General features: G+C 34.2%; 1 pseudogene across 1 annotated transcript; it reads right to left on the bottom strand.

The window, feature by feature from the left end:
- Nucleotides 1-4,409: 4,409 nt before the first annotated feature.
- Nucleotides 4,410-6,839, bottom strand: LOC149561425 (indole-3-acetic acid-amido synthetase GH3.6-like; annotated as a pseudogene). The gene is made up of 4 exons (XR_016363435.1): nucleotides 6,432-6,839; nucleotides 6,212-6,313; nucleotides 5,310-6,130; nucleotides 4,410-5,182 (listed from the first exon to the last, which is right to left on the bottom strand). The product of XR_016363435.1 is annotated as an indole-3-acetic acid-amido synthetase GH3.6-like (transcript).
- Between the last annotated feature and the right edge of the window lie 718 nt (nucleotides 6,840-7,557).

Below are 7,557 nucleotides of genomic sequence, written 5' to 3' on the forward strand. Positions count from 1 at the left end.
TTGAGAAAGATAGTGTATTTCCTAACAACATCTATCTAGTAAGAGGGAGATATAAGAAATAATTCAGAGGGAGTTATAAGGATGACACAAAAGAATTTGTTAACCTATTGAGAAGATGAAAGTTGTTGATAGAGGGAGAGGTTTTAATACAAGGAATTATTTTCTTTTTGGTATTTTGTTGGTCTTACTTCTTTAACCAAGTCATTTTGGTTCATTAGTTTGGTTTGCCATCAATGCCAAAGAGGGAGATTGTTTTAGAAAGAGATTGTTGAAAATAGGTTGATACAAGTATGATAAATATGTCTCAATCATTGTTTTGTTACTAATGTCAAACCTTCTTTTTGCTGGTAAGATAACTTCTTATATGATTAAAGCACTATCACTTGTTTGATTGATAAAGAGGGTTTGATTGGAAAGATGTAACAAAAGAACCTAGATGAATGGTTAAGTTATGATATACAAAGGAGTACAAGAATCATCTAAGATAGTGATATCATAGTGTATTGATAATCTACATATAGTTGCAAAGGTTGGTTACACTAAGAAAGTTTAGAAGAACAATTTAAAGAAAGTTTTTCTACCAAACTTGACCAAATGGATAATAGGTGCTGAGAAAATTTAGTGCAAGCTGAGCAAAAAGATCATTTGGACCCTAGTAAAAGTTCATTTTATTGTATGCTGAGCAAAATAGTAGATGTTGAGTAAAGTTTAGTTGATGTCGAGCACCAGTAAACTTTAGTTCATGCTAAGTAATTTTTTAGAGGATGTTGAGAAATGTAGTATGTGCTGGGCATCAAAAACAAGTTAATGTCGACTACCAACATTATTAGAAAGATCATAAATTCAATGAACATGAGTTGACATCTCTTGGATTCTATAAACTAGGTGGAAGATAAGATTGATGAGCTAGTGGCATAGAATTGATTGTAAACTATTTTGAGGCAAATTCAAAGAGGATTAATGGAGAAGTTTCTAGATGTGATATGGCATGAGGGGTAGATTCATTGAATCCCACCTAATCTATCCTAACCCTAAATTGGACAATGGAGAATGAATGGTAAAAGTTCTTAATTCTCTATTTATAGGGATGGCTAGTGAGAAGAAAGGGTTCCCAAAGACAAGGAGTCAAGGGTATTGCTTCATCAAGTGAGTTAAGTGGAGTCTACATTGGCATGTTAAGCAAGAAGGCTTAAGGGTATGAATTCTTGAAGGATGTACAAGCTATTGGAGCTGAAATGTGTAAAACACAAGTAGAATGGAGAACTCAAATAAAGTTTTATAATCTACAAATGGAGTTGTAAGTTGTTATCAGATCAAAGGCTTAATGTTATTGTCTAATAATTGTATTAGTTTAGGGTAAATCTTTTGGATTAAGGTTGACCTAATAGTCATTTGTAAATCCTTTAACCAGGTGATATTTCAAGTAAATGGTCTAAAGTCCTCTAATAAGGCTTACTCCTAATAGGGTGATTGAAATTCTTTAACAAGGTCACATTTAATAGTATGTATTGTAACGTTTAATAGGGTTGGCCTTTCATAGGGCATCACTTTAGAGGAGTGAAAAAGTGTAGCATATTACTTGTGGTTTTTCCCAAATTGGATTTCCACATAAATTATTGTGTCAAATGTGTTTTTGAATCTGTTATCTTTTATGTTTACATTTCTACAAATTGATTTGATAGTAACCTACAAGTTTTAAGTGAATGCATAACCTTATGGATGCATACATGATGATAAATGTTTTATGGGTTAATTAAATTGTGAAAAGTTTTATTTATACATTTGGACCTTGGATAACTAATTCACCCCCTTGCTCTTGGTTATTCTAAATAATTCTAACAAAAAACATCATTTTATAGATCTCAAAGTCAAGAATATTCTCATATAGAGTTTTTACTATTTTAATTAGATATACCATATTGTAACTAAAAAATTCTACAAATATGTATTTTAAGACTCAAAAAGATGTCAATTTTGAGAATGAAAAAATATTAGATAATATTAAACAAAAATTAAAAATTATATGAAGTTCTAGAGGAGATATTTTTCTTCCAAAATATATAATTTTCTTTTGATCAGAATAGATTTGTTTTGAAAAATGTGGTGGGAGATGAAAACTATCAATTTCAGGTGAGTTGAAATTTGAATCATTATAAAAAAGAAATAATAGTTCTAAAGAATTTTTTTTTTTTTTATTGTTCAGGTTATATATGTTATTTATACCCCAGTATAATATCAAAGGTAAATAAGTTTATTTTCATATAGTTTTGTGGTGGGAACTAGAGCCCTAAGTTTTAGCATTTTCAACCAACTAAAAGATTTTATATAAAAAATAGGCAAATATATCAATTATTATTCCAAATAATTATTAAAAATTATAACCCTTAAATTCATCCATTTCTACATATTTCATTAGTTTACTTCATTTTTAGATTTTAAATAATAATACTAGTTTTATGTCATTAAAAGTGAATAGTTATACTTTTGTTAGACTTTTTGTTTACAAAAGGGTGACACAGGTTTGTGCTTTTGCCCCAAAAACCTCAGGAGGAATTTTGATCTCTTTCCTCACGTGTTGATGAGAATTGACAATATTAAAGATAAAGAGGAATGGGGAAATGAATTGAACGAAATAATGAGTGTCAGGATGAATGATGTTAAAAGAGAAAATTATATCTAGTTTTCTAGAACTTTTTAGCAAGTGGTTAATGTCCAAATATTTTTTGATTCTTTCCAACATGATTTTGAAGAAATAAAGAAATTGGGAAAATATATTCTGAAGAGAGAACAAGAAATCCTCAATTTCAACTGACTTGATTACACTATTTTTAATAAGCTGATGCAAAATATTCTTTAGCCTTGAAGATTTTATAGTTTGCATCTAAGGATAAATCAAAGGAAAAATCCATGGATATTAAGGAAAAGGAAATGTGTGAAAATGTCATTGAGGTAACCATGGTAGAGCTATATGAGATGAGCCCACAACCAACATAGGAGGTTAAAGACCAGACATCAAAGGTGGTTGAGGAAAGAGATAGCTAGTTACCTCCTGGACACACAAAAGAATCATATCTAAGTAGAGTAGAAGAAGAAAATGTGGCCTCACAATCTGAGGAAGAGAATAAAGATAAAGACTAATTCTTAGATATTGTGGAGGAACAAGAAATGTAAAAAATAGAAGAGGCCCCACCACAAAGAAGTGGATGAAAGAGGTACTTTGTTATCAAGAAAAATTCCATGAATATTTTTGTTTTCTTGTGTAATGAAGATAATCACATTTTGTCCTTTTGTGTAACCTTTTGTTTTGTTTTAAGGACAAATTTCCTTTCTCTAAGCCTAAATCTTGTTGCATCTCATGCTATATAAGTGAGTTTCCAAGGCTAGAGGAAGGGTTTGAGATTCATTCGGTCAAACATATTTTTGTTCATTCTTGAGTCTATCCATATGCTATATATTTTTCTTTCCAAAAGATAGAATGAAAAGAGTTAACAATTTCTAGTCAAATTGAGTTTTCTCTTATAGGAGTATGGATTGAATTGTATGTTTTCAAAAAAATTAAAACAAACGTGTAGAAAGTTGGCTACACATTTTGTATCTTGTCCCTTCTTTTGTTATCATTTAATTATTTGAGATTTAATAGAAAATTTTACTAGGTCTCGGTTTTGATTTTTGTTGAATTATATTTCAATTCACATCTTGCCTATAATATTAATGATCATGTACTATCTCTATGTGATCATGCAAACTCTATGTGATCATGCAAAATTACTTTGTATGCCTTTGCTGAGATAGACAAATTGTGTTTTCAAATTTTAAACCCTTCTACAAATCTTGCCATGATTTCCAACATGTACCCAACATGATTGCCTTCTAGAAGGTCTTACAGTTGGTAATGTTTAAGGAATCACTCTCTAGTCATACTTTCTTATACCCCTCTCTTTAGCCATTTTCTTAAGCTAATATAGATTGCATAAGGTTCAGCAATGTTAATTATTTGTGAAATCTCATAATTTTGTGTCCTTGTTTTATGTTCAATCCTTTTGTTTAGAAAACTTCATACAAAATCTGTTAATTATAACATTGATATTGATTATAATTGAAAGATCACAATATAACCTCTTCTATTAACGTTCAATCTCTTTGGTATGCAAAACTCCTAACAGTTTTATTTGAGTTCACTTTAAAAAAATTAAATTTATTAAGTATTTGCTAATTATTTTTTCTTACAAAAATAAATTCTATAATATTTGTTTCCCTACTTTTACTGTTAGAAATTCAAACAACTGTCTCAAATTTCTGTAAAATTCTTTAAAATTAATTAGATTGTTGAATACATTATCAGTTCTAGTTAAAAACAAACTGAATGATAGATCTTGCATAAAGTAGGTAAATATGGTGAAGTCAAAATATTTGTGACTATTGAATTTTTCAAATGACATTAGATGTCTGTTATTGGAATATTCAAACTATTGCATCATATTTCATAGTGAAGATTGGGTTTAATTAATTACACAAAACATAGAGATCGAAGTATTATTCAAAATGGGAAACCCTTAATCTTGACCTAGTGCGGTGATGCAGATGAAAGTTTAAACTGGCTTAGAAGTATCCCAGTTGGTGCGTGTAGGTGTCCACTTGGGACATTTGGGACTGAAATATGAGTTGATGACCCTGGAATTGAGAAGCTCGACTATTGGAGCAAAGTTCACGCAGCGAGGCGCCTTGTATTGATTGATAGATGCCCCTCGGCTTAGGGCATAATCCATCAATTCCTCAAATGTCCCACTTTCCACTATTTTTATTTCCAGAGGACCGATGGATTTGTCAGCAGCCCTGCCTTGTCTGTACACTGAATTCAAATTCTCCTCCACCGTGAGACAACACTCTTCCAAAACGTCGGAAGACAATCCCATATGCACCGAACTGTTGAGCTCCCAAAACAGAACGTAATGCCCCGGAATTGAAGACACGTCACCATAGCTTGTGTATTCGATGAGTCGAGCGCCAAAAGTCTCCAGATGCTTCGTTGCCTTGTCGACAGCGTTTTGCAGCTCCACTTCGTCAGTTTTATCCGAGTCAATGCTCAACATAACATTTTTCCGGCAGACAAACCGAAACTGCGGTGCCGAGTTGTGGAAGCCGGTAACCCTAAGCACATCTCCTACTCTGTATCGGTACAACCCTGCATCGAAACAAAGCAAATAAATATGTTGATGATTAAGATATAACCGTAATCAATTATGAACCATTTAGGGTTCGGAGCATGCCCACAAAGTTATTCTAATTAATTTGTCTCTCTGATATCATACCTGCGTATGTGGTTACCACAAGTTCATATTCTTCACCCACTTTGACGTCCGCGAGCTCCACCAGCTCTGGATATTCAGAAGCCTTTGGCTGACTTTTGGTGTTTTCGTTGTAATTGTTGTGGCTGAGGGGAATAAACTCAAAGTAGCCCATATTGGGCAGGATTGTGTACGACACTTCCGATGGTTTTGTGACTGGATGGAGATTGAGGCCGAAGTAGCACTCGGATGAGGCGTACATGGTGCACAACTGAGGGAGTCCGCCACTGTAGAATTCAAGGGTTGGAAATTACTGAGCCATGGCGCCTGTCACGATCACTTCCAAGTACTTTGTATTGGGCCAGAGCCGCTTGATTATTCCCTCCCATGACTCCTTCGAGCACTCCTCGTCCATGAGATCTGCCATCTCAACATTGGGAGTCAATATGTTCATCACGGCCTCTCTTAGTGAAGGATTCCTCACATGTTCCTCGCTTGGGCTTCCGACTCGGATGTCATGGCAGAGTGATCTCCAGTACTGTTCGAGAAAACGAATTGCTCTGAGCAGGCCTGACGCGAAGACGGCTCCTGCTCTGAGAACTTGTTTGTTTTGGGCGAGGCCGCAGAGAAGTTGAGCGTACATGCTCTGGTGGGAATCGGGACACAAAATTGACTCCAGGGGGCTTGTGTACACGTTATATGGATCAAATGGCTTTTCCCTAAAGCGGCGATTCTTGTAATAGCTTGTCAGGACAGGGCGAGCTACAACTCCGCCAGGAGTCTTGGTTTCAGATTTGACGAAGAGGAAGTACATGGCTTTTCCCTTGTCCAGCCCCTTTATGTACCTGCCACACGCCACATCCCAGCATTAAAACCCACCCATATATCATTAAATACAAGATTAGAATGAGGAACTAGAGGCTCACTGGTTCATGACAGGCATGAGAAGGCTGTAGAGAAGCGCTCTTCGGTCCCATTCTTCTTCAATTGTGGGCATCAGTTTGCGTTCTCCGGCGGATGTTCCAGAGCTGTTATAGCCAATCAGACCACATGCACAAATGAAAATTAAAATTAATCTGCCTCTACAAACATTAAAGCATTTCTAAACATTAATCTGTTAATATTCCAATTTTACAGTTTATTTACCTTGTCAGGAATTCGGAGACTGGATGAGAGGAAAGGATGGGAGACTTGTCCCCGTTAGTGATTCGCGAAATATAGGGCTGCAGATCTTCGTACTTAATCATTGGCAACAGTCTTTTGAAAGACTCCCTATCAGTACGACCGTTTAGATCATAGCGCTTTAGGTATTCTGTATGGGCGTTCCTCGTCAGAATCTCGGAAAGCACTTGAGCCTGCACCTCATCGGCATGTATGGTGACATTCTCGATGAAGTCCAGAGCTTTCTTATCGTTGTCGCTGAGGATTGCAGCAGTATCACTGAGCATGGCTTCGGACATATTGGTTTTTTATGAAAAACAAAACCTATCTTAAAGGGCGTGGATGAACACGCGGATGAGGGGAAAGAGGGAAACTAGAGAAACTCAAACCCTGCAGTCGAGTAATGTGTGAGGAATGCCTCGTAAGAGCGGTGTATTTATAGGCGTATTGAGGCCATGGCGTGACTCCAAAACGTCCTCCGACATATCACCGATTTCACCTCAGACAATTTGTGTTGAAGACGCAAGTTGGGTAGGCCTATACTGAAAAGTTAATAGCATCGCTCAAAAATAAAATAATTCAATTCAGTAATCGGTTTTGTCGATAAAATATTACAACAGAAATCATAGCATTTGGTATCAATTTCAAAATTTAGTATGGAAGAATGGTATCGATATTAATTGCTCTTTAAAACTACATTATAGTAGAAATGAAAACAAATATTTAAAAATAAATAAATTAATATAACTATATTAAAACTGTTTTTAGTAGTGTGGTAAGGATACTATATTCATATCAAGATAAAATATATTGAGATTGATTTTATTACATTTATAGTTACATTAATGTCTTTAAAATTATATCTATGTAAATATATAAAAATATTTATGTTTCTATGTACATATATAGATGTAGAAATTGTGAGTGTTTTATGGGAAAAAATTATAATGTTTCCTATTTTTTTCAATAAACTTAAGCATATATCCAACTTGATTGTTTAATGCAATAAAGTAGATAATAATCATACGCAATCAAACTAAAAGATTTTACACAATAAAAGTAGACTATTATTATAATATTATTCTTAAGGATGGAAAACAAAATTATAAAG

The sequence above is a fragment of the Cupressus sempervirens genome, chromosome 4 (genome assembly GCF_028749045.1).
Source record: "Cupressus sempervirens isolate cs-2001-9-10 chromosome 4, ASM2874904v1, whole genome shotgun sequence".
In the NCBI taxonomy this organism is placed as follows: domain Eukaryota; kingdom Viridiplantae; phylum Streptophyta; class Pinopsida; order Cupressales; family Cupressaceae; genus Cupressus; species Cupressus sempervirens.